Genomic DNA, 24665 nt, shown 5'->3' on the forward strand with positions numbered 1-24665 from the left:
CAAGGCCATGTCCCTCCCTGGCCTTCAGGGATGCCTCAACACCCAGTAATGCTTCTTCTTTTCCTTTTTTTTAAAATTTTTTTATTTTTGAGATGGAGTCTTGCTTTGTCGCCAGACAGGAGTGCAGTGATACGATCTCAGCTCACTGCAACCTCCACTTCCCAGGTTCAAGCGATTCTTCTGCCTTGGCATCCTGAGTAGCTGGGACTACAGGTGTCTGCCACCACACCTGGCTAATTTTTCTTTTTTAGTAGAGATGGGGTTTTATCATGTTGGCCAGGCTGGTCTCAATCTCCTGACCTCATGATCCGCCCACCTCGACCTCCCAAAATGCTGGGATTACAGGCATGAGCCTCTGTGCCTGGCAACCCCCAGTAATGCTTTAACTCTCCATAAGACAACACTCCACAAAGTCTCAGCCTTTGCTAGGGGTTAGGTGGGTCCATGGGCCTCTCAGAGAGTGTCCCCCTGCCCTCAGAAGTATCTGTATGGCTGGAAGTCTCAGGGCCCACACAGCTGGACTAGTCTTCATCCTGCCACCCCTATCCCTTACCCCCACCATACTATGTTTTTCCAGGACAGTAAAGAGAAATCCTTCTTGGAAGTCCGGGGCTCTCACATGATAAGAGCAGTCACTGCTCTAAGTGTTTCGTATGTATTAGCTCTCCAGCCTCACAACAGGATCTGAGGAAGACATCATGAATCATTCTTATTTTGTAGCTGAGAAACTCAAAGCACAGACACCTCATGTGTAAATGAGCATCAGGATTCAACCCCTCTCTCTGGCTCGGAGGCCACTCACAATTTGAACATTAGGAAGGTGCCAGGCATTGCCTTCTGAGACTTCCCTTCCAAAAACTCAACGTGTGATATTTTGCGGCCAAAATCTTCTCTACCTCATTTCCAGATTAACTCACAGAGAGAGTTGGGGGAGCCACCCTCAGGGATGTGAGGTAGGAGAACTGCTCTGCCTAAGCATGTGGGAAGGGTCTCAGGGTCTGAGGCCAGAAATGTCAGGAATATCACTGCAGCCACTGATCCTGAAGACCCTAAGAGACAAGGCCCAGTCCCACTCTGGCCATCTTGAAATCCACTGAGGCTCTGAGAACATTTCTGGAAAGGAGCAAGACTCACCAAGGCCACCCAGCCAGTTATGGCTCCTTCACATAGCTACCAGCCCTCTTCCCAGGAAAATACAGAGGCAGAGAAGCTGGACTTCAGTTTCCAGATTCCCCATCCCCTTGGAGCCACCATACTCCAGGCACAATTCCCTGAGCCATTTAACAGGGAGTGTAGCTTTACCAGGATAGTTTCCCTTCCACAGCAGCTACCTCCTTCAAACTGACCCCCAGGATTGATCCGTCCAAGGAGCAAAACCCAAGGGTCTGGCCAGGCTTGCCCATATCCACAACCTGGATGGGGACATCCTCTATGTTCTGCATGTGCCTCCATCCAAATCCCTACACTCTGGACCTGCATCAGGGGAGAGAATGACCCGGCTGGGGTTTCTCCTATAAAAGGCATGACTCGGTTTGGGCTGACCTTCTTTTGGGATAAAGGAGACCCAGAGTCCAGGGGGCTGTCCTGTTATTATCACCGTATTATATACCTTTGCTTCCTTTCCACTGTTGAGAAGAGATTGGAAGGTTGGGGTGGGGGGTGAGGGGGGAGGGAATAGGTTTTCAAGAGATTTTGTTTGTTTTTAGTAGATTTTGTCCAGGCCAAATCCTTTCCAAGCACTGAACTATCCAAGAGCCAGACAAACCTGATCACCTGCTCCCCCTACTCCCGGCCCCCTGCAATGGGGCACCAACTCGCCCTCTCCCACTCCTGCAATGTAAGAGGGAACTTGCCCACTGTGACAACTGTCAGGGCGGCCCAACCAGGGGAACGCGGGACCCCACACCTGGGTGAAGGCATCATTTCAGGCCAGTCGAGTTGTCCTCTACAACTCCAGGGGCCCGAAACGCTTCTTCCCGGATGCGGGTCTCTCTTGTCTGTGTGCTCTCTGGCCTTTTGTCTCACTCCGTTTCCGAGCTGAGGAGAGGCCAGGGCCCCTTCCCCTCTCCTTCCCAGGTCTCTCCCGGCCTAATAAGGAGCAAAAGAGTCGGTTTCCCAGGTGTGGGGTGGGAGAACCGGCACGACGCCCCCTTCCCCCACCCCAGGCAAGGGAGTCTAACTGGTTGGGCGGGCTCAACCTCTCCCTCCCGAGAAATGGAAAACCCTCTCCGTGCGGAATTCTGGGGACTGGCTTGCCTAGAGATCTCTCCTGACCCAGACTAGTTGCCACTCCCCTCCTACTGAGCTTCGGAGCGCCGGACGAGGAACAGCCCCTCCCGTCTTGCAGCGGGAAAACCGACTCTCCGAGAGGTTCAGGAATTTGCTCAGAGTCACACAGCGAGGAAGAGACCGAGCCGGGATTTTAATGAAAGTCGTCCAGACTCCAAGGGCCAGATTCTCCTCTGACGTTAACGCCGTGTCCCAGGACCGAGGACCGCTTTCCCTAAAACCCAGACAGACAACTGCGATGCCTTGAATATGACTGAAAGACCGAGATAGGGGCCTCCCTTCCCAGGTGGGTTGGGCAGGTGCGGCCTTTGTCCCCTTGGGCGATGAGCGATGGGCGGGAGCCAGGTGAGGTAGGTATCCGCGGAACCGAGCCCGAGGGCCGGGTGGCTCACCGCGAGGGGCCACAGGGCGCCGCGACGTGGAGGGACTGCGCGCTCCCAGCCCGGAAGCCTGGCGCTGAGTCTGTGCGGGTGGGTTTCAGAAGTTGGGGAGCCGGCTGTCAGGGCGTGCTGCAGCGGGAGGACGGGAGGAGGGATGCCCGCCCAGAAGCCGGGGGCTCAGGACTGAAGCGCGCCACTGGCTGGGCCCCGGCCGGGGTAACAGGCCCTCCACTTGCCCCAGGTGCTGCCTGGAGCTCCTTGAGCGTCGCTTTCCAGCCTGGGAGCTGGTCGGCTGCCCTGTCCTCTCTCCGCCGCCCCTTTCTGAGCCCTCCGCCCCTCGCCGCCGCGGTGACAAAGCACAGCTCCCGAACTGCTGTCTTGGTGCGCCCCCCACTGCCGATCGCCAGAGGCGGAAGTCGCGGCGCGTCCCAGCGTCCTCGCTGGCTCGGATCCCGCCGCTCTGCCCGGAGCAGCGGCCCAATCCCACCTCCTCCGAGGGCAGCCGATCTTGATTCGGTAGGGAGTTCCACCCGGCCCTCTGCGCCCGCTCTCTGAGCTGGACCCTAAGCGGGGTGGGTGGTGGGTCACACAGCCTCTAAACCTCGGCTTCTCTAGACAGTGATTAACCGCGGGTGGGGCGGGAAGTATCAAGCAGCTCTTCTGGGAGCTCCTTCCTCCGACCCCCCGCCCCACCCCGCCCTGTCCTTTGAGAGGAAACGCTGAGCATCTTTCCCCAAACTCCCCCAACACACTTCGGCCAAGCTCTGGATAAGGAGGGTCTCATGGGTGACAGTGCCTGGTCAGCCTGTATGTTCAGCCATGCCATCAACACACCCGTTGGCCCTATTTGTTGTGGCTCAGGAAGTCCAGGCAGTGGGGAGCCCCTGGACACTCCTATCTCTATTGCTCCAGGGACTCTTTCTTAGGCCTCACTTATGTCTGAGGACCATTTGTAATAAGACAGCCTTACAGCAACTCTTCTCGGATTCCCTATGACAGTGATCCTTGAAGTGTGGTCCCCAAGTCACCTGGGAGCTGACAGGATTCTGATGCACACTCAAGTTTAAGAGCTGCAGCCCTACGAATTTCATTATTCCACTTGGTAAGTTTCTGTGAATCTCCACTCTTCCTGGAATGGCTTTTTAAATTTTTATTTATTTCATATTTTTATTTTTGAGATGGGGGGGTTCTCAATTTGTTGTCCAGACTGGTCTCGAACTCCTGAAATCAACCAATCCTCCCACCTTGGCCTCCCAAAGTGCAGTGATTACAGGCATGAGCCACCGCACCCAGCCTGGAATGGCTTTTTGAAAGTGTATCTTTAAAAAGAAAAAAAAATCCCTAGTGCAGATTTATGCATCTGTTACCCATATTTATTCACCCCTGTTCCTTCTACCTTATCACCTCTATGTATCTCTTTGTATGCTAACGTATTACCTAATGATGCCATCATCTAACTTAGCTTCTCACTCATCCTCTCATTTATCCACTGCCTAAGGACATGGAAATCCTTATTCCAAGGCTGCAGATTAAAAACTGCTGTGGAACTGCAGCAGCTGGAGAAGGTTGGAAAACTTGTCCTATTCAGAGATTTCTTTCACAAAAAAAGGGATCAGAGGCCTTGAAATGTGATTGGCTTGTTGGCTTTAAAAGGAAAGTCGGGCATGGTGGCTCATTTCTGTAATCCCAGCACTTTGAGAGGTCAATGCAGGAGCATCAGGAGTTCAAAACAAGCCTAGCCAATATGGTGAAACCCAATGTCTACTAAAAATACAAAAATTAGCCAGGCATGGTAGTGGGTGCCTATAAATCCCAGCTACTCGGGAGGTTGAGGCAGAATTGCTTGAATCCAGACAGAGGTTGCAGTGCCCTGAGATCATGCCAAAGACCTGAGCCATGTAGCTGTAGATATAGATGCTTTTTCATTCAGTCATATTTTTCTAGTACCAGGCTTACTCTGGGATGCTATTTGCAAGTCCAGGAAGTAAGAGACTGCACAATTATCATCCCCATTCTATGGATGGAGAAACTAAGTCAAAGAAGGGTTAAATGCTTCCTCAGGATCACATAGCCTTATTAGTGGCAGAGATGAGATTTGAATCCTAGCAGTGTGATGCCAGGAGCCAGGCTCCTATTCATTAGGCTGAATCACTGCCTGTGACAACCATGTGATCTCAAAAGATAGATTTCATTTCCAAAGGTGATTAACCTAGCTGAAGCCCTGGAAGAACACTTGAGCTTCTAGAATCACTACTATCAGTATTAACAATAATTAACAGTTAGATGGTCTCTTCTTATCCAGGTAACATTTTCACACCCACTGACCCATTTAATGCAATAGTCTTGTCAACTGGGAAAAAGCAGCTGTTATTATATAATCCCCACTTTACAGATGAGGAAACTGAGACCCAGAGATATTAAAGCCTCCCCCAGGATCACTCAGCTAATAAATGGCAAATCAGGGAACACTGTTACTCCCTTCAACTTCTTTGTCTTTGTTTCTTATTTTTCTTTCATTTCCACTTCAGACACATATTCATAGATTATCAGATTAATCCTTAGCATCCATCTATTAGTTTAGGCTGCTCAGGTGGACTTCTCTATCCAGCATTTTATTATCTCCTCTCCAGGTTCCTAATGAGGTTGGAGGGGCCAGAATTGTTCTTTTCAATTTCTAGTTGAGGAAGCCAAGATTCAGAGAGTTCAGAGGACTTGGCCAAGGTCACAGAGCCATAACAAGAATCAGTCTCAGACTCTTTATGGGGCAGGAGTATGAATTTTGTAAAGAATTCTATGGAATGAGACCAGGTGTGGTGGCTCACGCCTGTAGTCCCAGCTACTCGGGAGGCTGAGGCTGGAGAATTGCTTGAATCCGGAAGTTGGAGGTTGTAGTGAGCCGAGATCTTGCCACTGCACTCCAGCCTGGGCTACAGACAAGATTCTGTCTCAAAAATAAAAGAATTCTACTATAGAATGAATGAATTATTCTTAGTCCCTACGTTATCCTTAAGGCCTGGAAATACTGACAGATGCACAAAGAAAAGGCAGATGGTTGTGAAATGCTACCAACACTGTAATGTTGTAATGTTACACTGTAATGTATGTATACATGACATAATTTTTTTTTTTTTTTGAGGCTTTGTCTTGCTCTGTCACCCAGGTTGGAGTGCAATGGTGCAATCTTGGCTCACTGCAACCTCTGCCTCCTGGGTTCAACTGATCCTCCTGTCTCAGCCTCCCGAGTAGCTGGGACTACATGCATGCGCCACCACAGCCAACTAATTTTGTATTTTTGGTAGAGATGGGGCTTCACCATGCTGGCCAGGGTGAATCTCGAACTCCTGACCTCAGGTGATCCGTCCGCCTCAGCCTCCCAAAGTGCTGGGACTACTGGCGTAAGCCACCACACCTACCCAATGTATTGTTAATGTATATTTTTATTTTAATGAACTTAAAGTTGTTTCATAACTTCCATTATTGGCAGTATATCAACTTTGTTTTCCTACTTCTGGAGTTCACCTTACTATTCTGAGAAATAATTCAGCCTGGGCTCAGTGGCTCACGCCTGTAATCCCAGCACTTCGGGAAGCCGAGGTGGGTGGATCACCTGAGGTCAGGAGTTTGAGACCACAGTGGCCAACATGGTGAAACCTCATCTCTACTACAAATAGAAAAAATTAGCCGGTTGTGGTGTCAGATGCCTGTAATCCCAGCTACTCCAGAGGCTGAGGCAGGAGAATCGGTTGAACCTAGGAGGTGGAAGTTGCAGTGAGTCAAGATTGCGTCATTACATTCCAGTGTGGGCAACAAGAGCAGAAAGAAAGAGAATGAGAGACACAGGGAGAGAGAGAGAGAGAATTCAAAGATGAAAAATAGGTCCTTGTTTCAAAAATATGCATGAGGCTAGACACAATTAGTCACGCCTATAATCCCAGCATTTTGGGATGCCAAGGCGAGAAGATTGCTTGAGGCCAGGAGTTCAAAACCAGCCTGGATGAAATAGCAAGATCCTGTTTCTATAAAACATTAAAAACAATTAGCCAGGCGTGGCTGTGCACACCTGTAGTCCTAGCTACTCAAGAGGTTGAGGTGGGAGGATTTCTTGAGCCCAGGAGTTTGAGATTGTGGTGACCTATGAGTGTACCGCTGCACTCCAGCCTGGAGCAAGATCGTATCTTCAAAATTAAAAAAAACAGGGGGGGAACCCAGATTTAGGATTTAACTCTGTCCTGGTCTTGGGCCCTGAGGAAAGGTGGTATCACTTTTCCAAGTGGCAACAGTCAAGTGATGATTTTAATCCTAGATATGGCCCTTCAACAACTGAAAAGCCAGATTCACTCCAAAAATTGGCCAATTTTCCTTTTATTAGAACTGTCCTTCGCTTATAACCCTCACCTTTTTCCAGTACAGGCAATGAAAAAAGAAAAATCCCATATGCTCTGGCTCTAAGCCTTACAACAACCCTCAGAGGAGATGTGGGTCTCCCCACTTTACAAAGGAGAAAACTGAAGCATAAGGAACTTAACCTGCCTGAGCTCACAAGACAGTAAGTGGGAGAGCCAAGGGAAAACCCATGCTTGTAAACACCAAATTTTACTTCCAATAGCCGTGAACCCACTTTCCCTATGGATATAGATTGTGAGATCTTCTGACCCAGCAGGAGAGGAGCAACAAAAAGCTGGTATGTGGTGGAGTGAGGCCTGATTTTCAATTCCAGCAGGAAGAGAGACAAATCCCAGGGACTTTTGGGAAGATGGAAGCTGGTCTGCAAAACCTAGGAGAACAGAATCAACGGGGGAACAGTGCTCTCAAACTTGCCCAGTCAAGATTTCTGGCATTTCAGAGATAGTTGATGAGATGGCAAGAACGTGGACTTGGAAGTCCTGAACTTGAACCCCAGCTCCGGACGAGTGACCTTGGGCAGACCAAAGCTGCAGGATGTCAGATCTAAGACAATATAAGGCCTACCTTTCAGAGCTGTTCTGATGGAAAGGACCTCGCACGGTGTCTGGCCTGCAGTGCGTACTCCATCAATGCAAGTTACTGCTTCTCTCTCACCTTGATGGTCCCCTTACCTCACTCTACTGTGTCTGTGATTCTCTTTCTCAACATTCCACTCTTCTGAGTGAGAAGCAGCTGTGAATGGGAAGTGAGGTGTGTGGTGCCCAGGGAACCACATCATATGTTTGTCCCCCCTCTCCCTATGTGGTGGCTAACATATACCCAGAAAGAAATAACTGCATAGCAAAACTGGGATGCATTCATGCATTTGTTGGAAAGCAGCAGATATGGAGATGGTAAGTGTGAAATTGAAATAAAGAATTATCTGGCTGCTATCTTTGTGGTGCTATAGTAAATGGCATCCAAAATCTTGTGTCCTTTTTGCAAAAGACATTCACTGGGATTTGGAACAGTGAGAAGAAAATCAAGGCATGCCTGACGTGATAAGGGCATGTTCCTTTTGTAGTAGACTAAAGGCATAAGATGACCCATAAATAATAACAGGGGCCGGGCGCGGTGGCTCACGCCTGTAATCCCAGCACTTTGGGAGGCCGAGGCAGGTGGATCACGAGGCCAAGAGATCGAGACCATCCTGGTCAACATAGTGAAACCCCGTCTCTACTAAAAATACAAAAAATTAGCTGGGCATGGTGGCACGTGCCTGTAATCCCAGCTACTCAGGAGGCTGAGGCAGGAGAATTGCCTGAACCCAGGAGGCGGAGGTTGCGGTGAGCCGAGATCACGCCATTGCACTCCAGCCTGGGCAACAAGAGCGAAACTCCGTCTCAAAAAAAAAAAAATAATAATAATAATAATAATAACAGGGTGCAGTTGTTGCCATCCTAATTATAGTGGCAATTTAGAATAATGGTTAAGTGTGCATACTTAAATTAGACTGCTTGGGTCCTAATTTGGTCCCATCTGTAAAATGGGGCCATATGAGGGTAAAATGAATTAGTACATACAGAGCACTTCCAAGAATATCTAGCACTCAGTAATCTTCAATAAATGTTAGCTATTACTATTGTGGCATGTTACCTCCCTGAATGTGACCCTGAGGAATTTCAGTGAGTTCATGTACTGAAAGCAAGATCAGTGAGGCAACAATCCCATACCTGGAACAAATATACCAGCAGATGGCCACTTATATTTAGAGCCAAATATAAGTTCTGGCCCAATGGAATGTCAGCAGAAATGTCCCGTAGCAGCCTCCTGGCACACTCCTTAAAAGACAGAAATGTAAAGCTCTTTGCATTATTTTTTTTTTCTTTCTTTTGAGGCAAATTCTCACTCTGTCACCCAGGCTGGAGTGCAGTGGCACAATCTTGGCCCACTGCAACCTCTGCCTCCCCAGTTCAAGTGATTCTCCTGCCTCAGCCTCCTGAGTAGCTGGGACTAAAGGCACATGTCACAACATCCAGCTAATTTTTATATTTTTAGTACAGATGGGGTTTTGCCATGTTGGCCAGACTGGTCTTGAACTCCTGACTTCAAGTAATCCACCCACCTCAGTCTCCCAAAGTGCTGGGATTACAGGCCTGAGCCACCACATCTGGCCAATGGTTTTCTTTATCATTCCTTCATCCTGCTGTCTGGAGCTTGTCTACTGACATCCCAGGCTTGGATAAGGCAGAGAAACAAGGTGAAGCAGCTCAGATCTCTGACATCATGAAGCATCACACCAGCCCTGGAGCTTCTGTCCAGGCTTTTGGGTGGAAAACTATAAACTTTTATCTTGTTTAAGGCCTGGCTATTTTGTTTTCTAAGACTGGAAGCCAGAGCTATTCTTCACGAGCACAAGTATCTGAGACGAAGTTCTTGGCCTGTAGGTAATGAGAATATGGTATGTCTGTGCCGTACTGTGCCTTGCAAACATAAAGGTAAAGAGAACAGGTCACAAGGACTGAAGGTCTAAAAGAGAATGGGAAATGAAGGGGCCATGTTTTCCAAATGAGAGAGAAAGAGAAGAAGAAAATGTGTTTCCCAAGTCTTTCTGAGTTGTGATAAAGGGGTATATACATGTGTGTTCATATATGATATTTTTCACTGACAAATAATACGTCTTCATAGAACTGTAGGCTACAGTAAACCTTTTTCCAGGCAGGCAGCTGAACCTTTTTCCAGGCAGGCAGACCCAATTATTTGTATGTGTACAATATGCCACTTTAAAAAGAAATTATTTTACCTGCACAGTGATAACTTCTCAGTGAGATATTAAAGAGGGATTGTGAAGAGGACAAATAAAACGCTTTTCTAGAGATAGAATGAAAATGAACAAGCCTTTCTCAGGAAACCAAATGAGAAAAACAGTTGCCTCTTCTATTTCTGCTCCCAATTTGCTGTAAGACCTTAAGTGAGCTATTAAACATCTTGGACCTTATTAAAATGGGGTGGTAATTTCATATAGAGTGGGTGTTGTTAAGCCTTCTTGATTTCAAATCCAAATTGAGTTTCTCCCAGAGAAACTGTAGCTTTTGCAAGCTGTTCACTTGCTCTTAGGGAGGTAAGAAGATACGTCTGAAGAGCTAATGTAGTCACAGATAGATATTCCATGTGTTAACATAAATGCTTCAAACTTTCATTTCCTTAAGGGGTAACATCAAAGTCTCTGGCCTGCTTTGCATGCTTTAGTCTTGGGTAGGGAATGCTCCCAAGTAAAATAAGAAGCCATTTCAGAAGTACTTCTTTTCCCCACACTGGTTATTATCTCCAGCCATTCATTTCCCTCCACTGGATTTCCCTGTACTGGTTTTAAGATAGGTAGTTTCCACCCCTAGGGGCTTCTGCTAGCGTAGCCACTTCTTTCTGGCTCCCAAGTGAAAAGTAGGGGACAGTCCTGGTGTGGTGGCTTACGCCTGTAATCCCAGCCCTTTGGGAGGCCAAGGTGGGTGGATCATGAGGTAAGGAGCTCCAGACCAGCCTAGCCAATATGGTGAAACCCCTCTCTACTAAAAATAACAAAAACTAGGCTGGTGTGGTGGCACATGCCTGTAGTCCCAGTTACTGGGGAGGCTGAGGCTGAAGGATGCCTTGAACCCAGGAGGAGAAGGTTGCAGGGAGCTGAGATCGCATCACTGCACTCCAGCCTGGGCAACAGAGCAAAACTCTGTCTGAAAAGAAAAAAGAAAAATGAGGGACATAACTCAGAACTGTGACAGGGCTGGCAAGTGACACGGCTGTTACTTTTCCAGTCTTCCTTTACCCTGGAGGTGGCAAGTATGAAGGTTTGGGAAACATTCCCCTGATAGCTAGATGCACTGATTTCCAATGGGATTGGATCAGTTCAAATACAATTGCTGTAGTATGGTCAGGTGTATTTTAGACTATGCAAGAGGATAAGCAATATCTGCCCGCAGTTCGGTGCAGTTGTTTCTAAGGCAAGACCTCAGAACCTGAAAGCTGACAGCAAGACACAAGCCAGCCCTCATGGACTCCCTCCATTCTATAGCTACAGACAGAGGCAGTGGAAACTCAGCTGGTCTGACCAATGACTGGGTGTTAGGTCAAAACCCAGAGCCCAAGCAAGGGTCATATGCAACATTTCCGGTCATAGGCTGTGTTTTACTGAGGCCCCTGTGTGGTCAGGAGAAGCAGCTAGTGGTGAGAAACATGGGCTCTAGGCTTGCCCCTGCCGCTGTCTGGCTGGGTGGTCCTGCAGAAGTCTCTGCCCTCTTGGGCTCTCATCAGTGAATAAAGTGTCAATACCACCTCTGCCACACCCTGGGTACCCTTGACCAATTCACAGCATCAAATATCAGTGGGAGGTAAAGGGAACTATTTTTCAGGGTGCCCCCACTATGGTATTCTGTGACTCCAACGGGGACACACACCAGTGCCTACAGGAGTGGGCTGGTAACAGAAATACAACAGAAATGAGAGAAATGGCCATGGTCACATTTGGGAATTGAGAAGACTGGGTCACAGAATCTTAGTTCCAGCTGATATCATTGTTAGATATTTCATTTCCAAGTGTTTCTACGTGTTGGCAACTAATTTGAATTATGAAATTCTATATTGGCCAAAAATGACTCTAGGACAGAAATTGCCTACTAGCCAATTGGGGTCATCTGCAGTCCACTGACCCAAGGAAGAGACCAGCTAGGTGGGAACCTTTGGAGGGGGGGCAGTGTCCCCCACGCAGAGGTCCCTAGGTACTGGCCAGGGCTGGGGCTCTCCATCTGAGATCCTCAGCCTCACTGCAACCACTCCGACTTCAGTGTCCCCGGCTTCCCCTGCATTTCTGAGATGCCCACAAGCTTGAGCGCCCGCTGTGGGTCTCCACAAACCCGGGGCTCTGAGCAGCACGAGTCGCCCACGGACCTGGAGCTAGATGAGCGCGAGGGACTCTCCAAGCTGGGGACAGGTTCTGCTGAGGCCTGCAGATTAGGGGCTCTGGCTCAGATCCGAGGAAGGAGAGGCCGTCAGGGCACGGAGGCGCGCACTCTCGGCGGTGGCCTCCACGGGCTCTGCAAACTGCAAACTCCCAGGCGCCAGCAAGTGCGGGATGACGCGGCTCCTGCGGCTCGGGCTGTGAGCACGGCCGCTGCCGCCAAGAAACCCCAGGGCGCGCGGCTTCCCAGTTTTGCGCACCACGGAGGGAACCCCCCAAAGCGAATGTTTTGGATCTGTAGGGGGGAAATTTGACCCGCTAGGAGCGGTGGACTGGTGTCCCAGCCCATTCCTGCCTGGGGTTAAAAATGGATTCTCTCTCTGCTGAGGAAAGCGCGGGCTTCGGGCGGCGGTGTCCGGCCGCTCTGAGTTACAGGGAGCCCTGCAGACACCCCAGCCCCTGGGGACCCTCTCCCCGACCTGGCATTCCCCTCCGACACCTAATACTCCCCGACTTGGTGTCGTTGCGAAACCCCCTTACCTATTCCAGGCTGCCCTCCACTGAGGCGAAGCTCTATGAAGTTTAAAGAAGCCCAATTTCAATATAATTCACGTTGTGTAAAAGAAATTTGAGGACGGAAAACATCGTGAAAGGACACTGTCACCCTCAAACCATTGGTGAAACGTTTAAACAAACAAAAAAGCGAAACTGCAAAACCTTTTTGATGGCAATATTGACATTTCTGAATTCACAGTTATTATTCGGTTTGTCCCTGAAATCTCACTTCTGAAAATTTGCATATTTTTCATTATCACTAAAATGATCTAGTAAATATTCCCGAATGAATGCATTCAAGAATATTTACTAAATTATTTTAGTGATAAGAAGAAGTGGAAATAGCTAACAGTCATCAATGTATAAATAAAATGATGGTTAAATAAAATGATGAGCATTCATATAAAGGAATAGTCTATATTCAGAGGAGATCTGTGCGCTCACAGGCAAACTTATTTTAAACGGCAAAGGATAAATTGCAAAAAAGAATAGTTTGTGTAATATGATTCCACATTGATAAAAATAAAGAAGTTGTAAGGAAATGCCTGCAACCAATCAGATATGATTAGCAACTTAATTTCATGGATAGTTATATAGGAAATATATGTATATTTTATATGCACATAGATATAGAGGAATATGCATTCGACTGTTACTTTGGGATGATGGGGGTCTATGGGACATTAACTTGCCACACTATTTCTTCAAAAACTGATTATCTTTTCCAATGAACATGTATTAGTTTTGTATTTCCTCCCACACAAAACAATAAAGGTTTTTAAAAATTATACCTCTTCCCCATCTCAAGGCCACCAGAATGTGATGGCTTGACCACTTTTCTCTAATCTTTTCATTACTATGTTAATTTTCCCTTCAACCTCTTTCCCTCCCTGTACAGCATCCAAGAAATCTGCATTCCTTTCACTTAAACTTACAAACTGGCTGTTTTATATATGCAAACAGTTTTAAATTCCTTAAAGCAAAATAATGAAAGAAATGAGAATATTACTTTCATTTAATCTATTCACACAATTTAAATGAAAAAAATAGTGCAATATTTTTTGGGCCTTGGTAGCATTGAAATTTTTAATCCATTACTTTTCAAGTTCTATGTAGATATGGCCTATTTTTTCTTCTAGCTGCACACATATTTTTCCTCAATGCAGCAAACGGAAAGAGTGGATCTTTAAAGCGTAATTGTTCTATTCTATCAAGAAAGACTCCCTATTTTATGGAGAAAATGCATCGGAAACATAAAGAGGAACAGGAATGGGGCGAAGGGCACAAGGCTGATGGAGGGACCCGGAATGAGGCTGGGGGAGGGGGGATGGAGCTTGGAACATGGTCCAGGTGATTCTGGGATTGTTTAAATCAATCTGAATGTTGTCCCAAAAACGTGAGCTCAGTTCATACTCTGGGAAATGAGCATAGCCACATTTCAAATACAGAAGTGAATGGGGTTGTCTGGCATTTTTAAATATTCATATTCAAAAAGGATTTCCAGCAGCAAGAGGTGGTGGAGCAAATCCACCCCCGGGGCAACATATTTGGTGGGGTTCATATTTATACATAAAACAACATCACATTTTTAAAGCAAAGTCACAGAATGTTCCAGGCTCACATACCCACACAACATAACTCCAGATTTTTGCCCAGAACCCTGACATTCCTCTCCTCCTTTTTATATGTATTAATAGCATTGGGGTAAAATTCAGGAGCTTTGGAACAAGCTACTTGGGTTCAAATCCTGACCCTGTCATATATTAGTTTATGACTATGATCAAGGTATTTACATTCTTTATGCTTCAAGGTCATCATCTCAAAAATGAAGATAATAACACTACTCATTTTATATGTTATGCAGAAAACTTTTAGAACAGTGCCTGGGCATGCATTGAGAGTTTAATAAAAGCCACAATTATTACTCAGTCTTTTACACTTCCCCAAAAGTTTATTCATCTCCATTCTTCCCTCTTTAGGAAACTACCACCTCCACATTCACTTAATTGTCTTAGTTCTATCCCTTATTTCATGGAGATTCTAACCACAGCTCCTCCCTTGCTGTTTGCCTCCTCTCTCCTACCGAATGAGAGGTACCAGAGTCTAAAGAACACCTAACAGGAAACCTACATTCTATTCCCCCTCTTCTCCTGTGATATTTTGGGTTTTTAAAACAACTTTATTGATGTATATGTTATATACATCATAACAGTTACCCGCTTCAGGTATACAAAACGATGATTTTTAGTAGCTTTACCAAGTGGTGCAACCATCACGAAAAATCCATTTCAGAATATTTTCATTTTCCCAACCCATAAGATCTCTTATTTTTTTTTAATTCCCCTTCCCTTCTCCAGCTTGAGGCAACCACTAATGTTCTGTCTCCATAAATTTACCTTTTCTGGACATTTTAAATAGATATAATCACACAACAGTAGTCGGTTGGGCCTGGCTTCTTTCACTTAGCATAATATTTTTGAGGTTCATCTGTGCCTATGTAAATATCAGTAGTTCCATACAGCTTTATCAACTATAAAATCAGAATAAATTTTTTCTGCCATGTCTATATAACAATATTGATAATATATATGAAAGCTTACTAGTGTCGCATCTACATTACTTTAGGCACTGAGCTAAGTGCTTTATTTGCAGCATAGAAATCAAACTGCACAACAGCCTTGCGGGCTAACTAGGTGATATTGTTACACCCGTTTTCAAGTTAAGGAAGTTAAAGTTTAGAAATATATAAACAGACTTGCCCCAGGTCACAAAGCAAATAGGTGGCAGAGTGGGGACTCAATCTAGAGGTGTGTAACTCCAAAGCCAAAGACAGTCACCTTGCATTCAAAATACCAAAGGATCTTTGCACTCAGTACCCTTCCATCATTACAAAAACAAACACACAAAACCCAGGGAAGTCTTCCTATCAACCCCACTGAACATGGAGAAATGGCCAGTGCTTTGTCAATTGTAAATCGACTGTTACTTTGGGATGATGCGGGCATTAACTTGCCACACTATTTCTTCAAAAACTGATTAGGAACTCATATGGAAGGAATTGTTACTCCATCTTTTTCTCTACCTAACACTGCCTTTGTTCTGAGAACATTTAACCCCCTTGGGGCCCGGCATCGTGGCTTATGCCGGTAATCCCAGCACTTTGGGAGGCCAAGGCAGGCAGATCACCTGAGGTCAGGAGTTCGAGACCAGCCTGACCAACATGGAGAAATCCCGTTTCTGCTAAAAATACAAAATTAGCCTGGCATGGTGTCATGCCTGTAGTCCCAGCTACTCAGGAGGCTAAGGCAGGAGAATTGCTTGAACCCAGGAGGCAGAGGTTGCGGTGAGCTGAGATCTCACCATTGCACTCCAGCCTGGCCAACAAGAGTGAAACTCTGTCTCAAAAAAACAAAAACAACAAAAAAACTCTTGGGAAGGTGCTGGTCTTCTGAAGGACTGAAGGACTCAGGTCTGCTGATGAGGATTCTGATTTCTGAAGAGGTTGCCCTAGGGGCTGCCCTGGTGCAGCTCCAGGTCAGGGAGCCCAGGAAGGAAGGTTGGACCTTTACCCAATCATCTGTCTTCAGAGAGGATAAATGTGTAGGGAGAAAACTCCTTAGAGATCTACACCTCCTACTGTTAATTTTTAGGTTGGAATTCATGGCAACACATTATAACAATTAGGCTGGACCGTCAAACCTACTACTCAGTGGTATTTTAAAAGACTGCTCAGTAAGATTTTATTTGCACAGGAAGAAACGCTCTTCTCTAAAGCCACCTATCAGAACTTTTCAGTTGGTAAAGTAGTGAAACCTTCTTGGGGTTTCATGATAAGTCACAGGCCTCACATTTCTTCCAGCACATCTGATGAAGACATTCACCTTCAAACATATATCATGAATGTGTGTTAACATTTGTGTTAGTAATCATAAATACAAGAAGCCACACTCAAATTATGTCCTATTATTTCTGAAATACACCCAAGCCACTCTCCTCAGTCACAGGAAGAAGGATCTTTAGTGTGAAGGCCAGCCCCCTGATTCCACGGAGGAGTTCCACAGAGATCACAGGAGGTAGCCTGGATGTTCGGGGACAGAGTGCAGCAGAAAACCCATCTCCAGTCCCAGGAGAAGCAAGTACTCAGATAAATCCATACCAGCTCAGCAGCAGGTAGTGTAGAGAACAGGCCTGTTACTGACAACGCTTTCCTGCAGTGTACAATGCTCTCACACACTGCCAGTAAGTTTTACAGAATCATTTATGTGTTGAAGAAAATATTTGTTGGTATTAGATGATCTTACGACTTTTGCAGTTTTGTACACAGTATTTCAATGAAGTGTATCCAAAAGGACACGATGCAAAATTAGTATTTTAGAATGAAAAGAGAAGTGTCTGGCACAGCACCTGTCATGTAGTGGGTGGGCATTAAATGCATGCTCATGGAGAACATGATCTCGTTTGTTCGTATCCTTTGGGCAGGCAAGCACGTATGCGCCTATCAGTGGTGTCATTCTTAAGCTTTCTCCACAGATGAGAAGTTCCCTGACCACGAGGGTCATGCTGCTGGTTAGGGGCGCAAAGCCCCGGGTTCCTCCCACTGAGGCTGAGCGGAAGAGGGTGGATCACGCTTTGCACTGGGCTGAGGCCGCGCGGGTCGGGTCCCGCCGCATCCCGAAGGGCTCTGCAAACCAGAAGCCGCGAGAGAATTCCGTCTCCGAGGACACGGCCAGGTCGGGAGGAGGACTCGCTGCACCTTGGCCGGCCCCGCCGCCCGGCCTCCTTTGAAGGGCTGCGGTTTCTCGCGGTCGCGGCCAGTCCCCGCCGGCCCCACCAGGTCAGTCCAGCGGTGCGTCCCTTGGTCCGTGCATCCTGCGCCTTTGGGCCCTTGCTCGAGCGATGGTGCCCTCTCACTCACCCCGGGGAGGAGGGGGACTTCTCATTACTCACGGATATTTTCTAAGATGGGGCTGGCAATGGCACGGGGGAAATACAGAAATAAAAGACTAGTGCAGCTTTTTCTTACGAGAACCTTCTTAAAGCAAGCAAGGCCACAAATCAAAATCAAAGCCGCCCACTAAATTTTCCCTTTACCTGGGCTTCACTGCAGATGCTGGGCTTCCTCCTATGGACAGGTTCAGAGCAGCTCACAGGGGCTCTCTGCCACCCAGCCATGGCCTTGCCCAAGTCACTGACCCTCTCTGTCTGTTTCTTCATCTGTAAAATTAGCATAACACCAGTACCCACCACATGGGGATATTGTGAGGGTTCGATGAAATTATCCCTGCAAAGCGCAGCACCTGGTAGGTGCCAGACAGTGCCTCCTTTACCCTCCCTTGCCCTCTAGCCCAACCACCAGAGCTTGTTTCCAGCTTCCTCCTTGCATCTCCACCTAAGATGGTCCCTGTCTCCCCCTGCCCAGGTCATTATCTCAGCTTCCTTGCTGCCCACCCTCAACCAGACCCAGACACCCCACACCTCTTGGCACCTCTGGTTCATACTGCTCCATCCCTAGGTTCTTATCTCAGCCTTTGTTGCAATCATTTATGTAGCTGTGTCACCCTCCATGTTTCCCTCACAAGCAAACCCACACATGCATGCACACTCAAAGATGTGAAGGCTGCCTGAGGGTAAGGACCACCATGCTCATCTTAGTGCCAAGTGGGGCCAGGGCCTAGCGCCGCAGCACTGCACGTTCCTGGCTCAGTGTCTGCTCTGAGGAGGCTGTGGGCTGTGGATAGAGAAGGCCAGCTCCTCCTCCACCCTCCCCTCCCCACCCCACCCTCCACAGCTCCTCCTCATCCTGTAGCTGGTGGTGCTAAAGAGTAAACCTCCCCCCTTCCCCCCAACTCAGAGGCCATATTCACCCTAGCTGTGGTGACAGGTTGATGACTCCCATAACAGGCCCCTTTCCTCTTCCAGGGGTTCCTGCCTGTATGGAGCCTGGTGGAGGGGCCACCAGCAGGGCCGGAAACCTGGGGAGAACGCCTCTGGCTGTCACTGATTTCTGTTCCTAGAATTGAGGTTTTTCTACAATTACAACCTTCCCTTCTTCATTATGTTTCCCATATTCCCAGGGTAGTAAATACTGCAGATATATATTACATTTCCCATAACTTACTTTCAATGATCAGAAAAGCTTATGTTAATAGACACACTGTGGACAAGGAATCTGACCCCAAAGCTGAGAGCAAGGCTTCTAAAGCAGTGGCTACATCCTTAGAGATGCCACCTCCCCAATAGCTGTCCCCTGGGCCACTGTCCCTACCCAGCATATTAACAAGTGGCAGCAGAAATTAGTCATTGAAAATATGGACCCTAAATCCAACACCACAGTCCAATCCTAGTGTTGTCCCTTAGTAGCTGGATGACCTTGGGCAAGCTACTTAACCTTTCCATGCCTCTGTTTCACCATTTGTGAGATGATTATAATAGTTCCTAAGGGTGTTCAGCAGATTAAATGAGTTAATATTTGTAAAGTGATGAACACTCTGTATGCACTCAACCAGTGATTTTAGTCAAATACCTAAACCTTAATTCATCTGGAGATGCTGACACCTAAATGTGCCTAGCCCTAAATGGCTATAACCCACTCTAGAGGTGAAAAATATATATAAGGGTCACACAACTTAACCTTATTGTTATCGCTATTATTGTAATTCAAACTTGATAGAACTGTCCTTGTCAATTAATCAGTTTCTCTTCCTCTTTACCATTCTTCATTTGTGTTCTATGTGAACACATTCGGGAAAGAAAATGAAAGGGCAAAAGAAAGGGAGGGAGGGAAGGAAAGAGGGAGAGGAAAAAAAGAAAGAGAAAAGAGAAAAAGAAAAGAAAGAGAAAGAAGAAAGAATGGATGGATCTGGTTGAGATGTCTGGATTGTGATAAAATTCTTATTTTTAAAATATTTTCTATCAACATTATAATAGTATTACCAAGTGTTCAATAAATTATGTCAAACTCCTAATTTCCAGGATCTTAACAATTTCCAGAAAGCCTATGTGAGAGGAGGTTGCTGAGAGTCAAAGCTAGAGGGAAGAGATGGTAGCAGCTGCACGACCACCTCCTGCATAAGAATCTGCCTAACAGGCCTGGCGGCGCGGTGGCTCAGGCCTGTAATCCCAGCACTTTGGGAGGCCAAGGTGGGCAGATCACAAAGTCAGGAGATCCAGACCATCCTAGCTAACACGGAGAAACCCTAGCTCTACTAAAAACACAAAAAATTAGCCAGGTGTGGTGGCACCCGCCTGTAGTCCCAGCTACTCAGGAGACAGAGGCAGGAGAATCACTGGCAACCAGGAGGCAGAGGTTGCAGTGAGCCAAGATGGAGCCACTACACTCCAGCCTGGGCGACAGAGTGAGACTTCGTCTCAAAAAAATAAAAAAACTAAAAAAGAATCTGCCTAATAGCATCCTAGGCACTATCTCTCACCTCAATACGTGTAATAAACTTTCTATTCCCTGATAACCTTAACAACCATTTTACAAAAACCCAGCCATTTCCCACTTCAAGGCCAAGTATGCCAAGGAAAGAGCTTTCAAAGCTGCAGGAAATGGTGATGGCTGGATCTCTGTTCCCTGGCATTTATCTTAGCCAGGCAGACCCATATACACACCTACCCACTCACCACTCCCCACTACACACACACATCTATCCTGGATTTAGTGTGTCTAAAGATTTGGATTATATGCCCTGAAAACTACATCCTTGCTTGAAGGTGCTACAACCCTCATTAAGGAGATCAAGACAGCCCTGAGAAGGAATTCATGATCTGCCTTGCAGGAGAGGCTCAAAGAAGGAGCAAGAGTGCCTCACCCTGCTCCCGTAGCCCTGTGAAACTACACAAAAATCATTTCAAACAAAACTCTACCCTTTTTTCCCAGAAATGCCTGCCTCACAGAGGTCTGTACTGGTGGTTCTTAAGTTGGGGCAAATTTTGACCCCCAGGGGACATTTGGCAATTTCTGGAGACTTTTCTGATTTGTCACAACTGGAGTAGGCACGACTGGCATCTATAAGTAGAGGCCAAAGATACTGGTAAACATTTTACAACACACAGGACAGACTTCACGGCAAGGAATTAATCATCCAGCCCAGAACATCAATATTTCGGAGGTTTGAGAAATCCTGGCCTAGAGAAAACTCCTGCTGCCTTAGAGGAAGCCTTCCCTCAGAACTCCTCCAGCCACTTAGGCAGCAGAGCATCTGGAGGGGAGTAGAAGAGAATCCCTTCTCAGGCCCCAAACTAAGAATGGGGAGGTCTAGCAGACTCCTTCCTCCTTCTGCTTTGCTTCTAGAACACAAACCCCTGGCATCTGAAAAGATTAAATACAATCCATGATTCCCAGCCCAGCAGGCTGCATAACCCTGCCCCTCATATCCTATTTCCCTCCTGCATCCCCTCATTCTTGAAAGGCAGTTGGAAATTCAAATTGCAAATCTTTACTGTCCAGCCCTCAAAGGCTCGGCCTGCTTCCTCTCCCAGGGACAAAGTCTCCTCAACGTCCTGCCTCTCTTTGAGATGAACCCCCAACCCTGATTCTTTCACCAACTGTAAGTTTTTCTTCCCCATCTCCCTCTACCCCTCCTTCTCTTTCTAATTAAGCTACATCCAGGGGGCTGGGAGGGAGAGGAAAGGATTCTGAAGACTTCCGTGCTGCAGGTTCTGCGGGCCTACAGCCTCATGTTTTTTGTGAGGTGCCAACCACGCTGTGATCATTAAACCCCACAGTGGTGGTGGGGATTTTCTTGTTGCTGTTAACCTGGGAGCCAGCTACATCTTGTTTATCAGACTTGTTTTAATTCAGCTTGGTCAGGTTCCAAGTGTTGAGGTGGAGATTAAAGGCAACTGAAGAATCCAATTAGCTGCCCAGTCTTCTTTAAGCCAAAAACTTAGGTCACAAACTAGATCAAAGTGAAATTATTTCTCGACAGCTCTGTTCATTAAGGGGAGGGTGGGAGCTCACACTGCTAAGCTGGGCTCATTACTGGGACTGGCATTTTAAATACAGTATCTCCCCCAAATTACATGTTTCAGAGGTCGGAGGGAGAAACCCAGATTATCTTACGTGAGTCTCTGGCTAATAGAAAACAGAAAGCCAGAGAATGAGCATATGACTTCTAGGAAAAGATTTAAATGAGGCTCCAATTTTCCTAGGCAGGCAAACAAAATCTGGAAACTGGAATTGACACTGATCACTCCAAGCAGAGAATTCCTTCTCCAGGAGATGTCGAGTTGAGAAATCTAGGTCTTCCAGGTGGCCCTGCTAACCATCTTCTAGATTCCCTCAAAAACTCTTTCCACCTCTTTCCCTGGTTGGGTGCAGCTGCAAGGGAGGCCCTCTCAATGCACAGGCAATCCCAGCCCCAGGACCCAAGCAGCCTTTGAAGAAAAACCACTCACCATTTCTGGTCTCTGGGTCCCAGGCAGTCACTCCTAGTGGCAAGAGACTCTTCATGGGTCTCTCTGTGTTCCTATAGGCTCTTTATAATGAGCTGCAGAACAAAAGAGAAGGAGGAGAGTAAAGAAGGCCCTGATCAGATTCATTCTGCTTAGCCTCTCAGACAACCAGCAACCTCCGGGTTAAAAGATCGCATATTTTAGGCCTTCAAGGCCATAGGCTTGGGGGACACCCAAATGTGATTAAAGTTTATTTTTTCAGGCTTTAAGTTGTAGCTACCTCTGAGGTGTCTGAAATTCTGAACCAAGAGTAAGACTCGTCCTCAAGCTTCCCTGTCTCTTTGGTCCATCCAGGTAGGGCATCAGATCAAAGTCACTTGCCCCTGGAGGCCTGACTCTCGGAAAGGTGGGAGAGAAAAAGGCAGACACGGGGATAGGAAAAACCAGGGGCGAAAGAGCCCGAAATCTTGAGTCTGCACCTCCGGCCAGGGTCTTGCTGTTCCCAAATGTCTAGTTGCTGCATAACTAACTACCCCCCTCCAAGTCTGGCAGGCCTCAGAAACTTTGTTATGCAGAGGCACTCAAAGCATGGGGTTTACTTGGGGGCTGCAGCCACCCAGGAATCCCACTAGCCTTTTCCTCTCCCATTCACTTTGTAGCTACACCCTCACAGGGGAGATTGGGAGTGCAGATTTCAGGGAACTACCCCCACCATCGGTGGAGCTGAGGTCCCCAGACCCTAAGCCCCAGTAACTGTAGCCCAAAGGGATTCTCTTTAGATGAGTCATATGGAGCAGGAACAAATCACGTCTAGTGGGTTTTGTTTTTCTTCTCTATGTGAGCGTTTCCCTCCCTGGGGTTTCATCATCCTCCCAGATCCCTCCACACCCGCCTGTTCTCCATGCCCTGGGGCTGTAGCAGCGCTGCCAGGCCCCAGAAAAAGCGCCCTGGATCCCACATATTTTTTTTTAAATGTGTCCCACACCAGGCAACGAGCGCCCAGTAGTGTGGTTTTGTTTTGTTTCAAATCAGCGACCTAAAACGAGTTTTAAAATCCCATCTTTTTCTAAAGAGAAAGAGAAAAAAGAGGCCTGTGTTGCGCTGAGGGCTGGGCAGTGACTCGTGGGGAGCCTGCCCACCTCCCGCCGAGAAGCCCTCGGGCAAGCGCCGGCAGCAGCCTCTCCCCTGCCTCTGGAGGGCCGCCCTTGAGGAGTTTCGTGCCCAGGATTGCGGAACCAGCGGCTCCTCAGACTGTCACCCGGGTTGAGCGCCCTCACCACTCCGCGGCCTTGCTGATTTTGTCCTAAAAGCCTGAGCGAAATGGAAATATGGGGGGTGAGGGGCTGCCGTTGGCTTATGAACGCTCGCCTCTGTCCCGCAGGCTGTCCGCCACCAGCCTGGCCTTCTGTCCCTGCAATGGTCACTTATTTGGCAGGCGAGGCCGCAGACTGCATAGGAGGTGGCCGAGGTGCGTGTGTCGCGGGTGGGGTTGGGTGCCAGCACGAGGCCTTACAAGGTTCCCGGATAGCCCTGGCGCACGCCTTGGCTATTGGAGAGGCGGGAGGGGGACGCGACTGGGCACGGACGTGACGGCTCCGGGGTGGAGGCGGGGGTCCCCCATCCCAGCTGTTCTCCTGGCCCCGCAGCACCCAGGACCCGAAATAGCGAGTTCACCCTGGGTCAGCCTTGTAGAGCCAACCCGCACCACACCCCAGCCAAGGGCTCAGTCGGCACCTTTCGAGAACTGCTCCCCAGCCCAGGGCGTCAGGCTAGCGGTCACATTTCAACCCCAGGCAGCTTCGGAGTCGGGTCTGGGGAACAGGGGAGAGCGACCAACCTGGAAGGAGGATGCCGAAGAGCCTTGGACAGCGGGAGTGCCCGACCCTGCCCAAGAAGAGGACTGCCCGAGGCCGCGAGGGCTACAGGCCACCAGCCTCAGCTGACACCCAGTGCCTGGCCAAGACGCAGGGCCCAGACTCCAAGGGCCGCGGGCACCGGGGACCTGGGTGGGCCTCTCCGCTGCGCTCCTCTGCGGGGCGCCCTCTCCCTGGTGCGCCCCTGAACCTGGCATCGAAGCCGCCTGACAGGCACTTCGAACAATCCGGGAGAGAAACAAAAAGATCTCAGTTTGCCCGCTTAAAGGCTGAGAGTCCCTCTCAGTTGTTTCCTGGCTTCTCGTAAAGGTTGCCGGGACCGTTTACAGTAAGAAGGGAATAATGTTTGCGACTGTACGACATAATTATCTCCAGACTTACCTCTACCCCGCCCCCAGCTAGGGTTTTCACCAGCGAAAGCGGTTAATGCATTTGCACACATTAAACATCTTGAACGCGTAATTACAGGCTGCAGACAGGCTGGACAATAAAACATCTCGGCTAGATATTTTTGGAAACCTTCTGAGGTGCCTGGAATAAATAACAACCGCTTTCTATGTCCTCGGCCAACTAACTGCAGCCACCGTTATTTCTGAACACCCCACCTCGTCGATGCTTTGGAGAAAACGTCGGGCAGAATTGGGGGACTTCAGCGGGAGGGTTCGGTCACCTGGAGAGGTCTCCTGGGCCTCCAGTACGTGTGGGCTTGGAGGACTGGAATAAGGAGAAGAAAACATGTTCCCAGCCCTGAGGGCTATCTTCCTCATTAGAGGCATACAAGTAGGGCCCTCTAGGCGGCACACCCTCGGGGCACCGTGTTCTCCCTGACCCTCTTCT

Source organism: Sapajus apella, unplaced genomic scaffold (genome assembly GCF_009761245.1).
Source record: "Sapajus apella isolate SASKATOON/1434 unplaced genomic scaffold, GSC_monkey_1.0 scaffold19, whole genome shotgun sequence".
Taxonomy (NCBI): domain Eukaryota; kingdom Metazoa; phylum Chordata; class Mammalia; order Primates; family Cebidae; genus Sapajus; species Sapajus apella.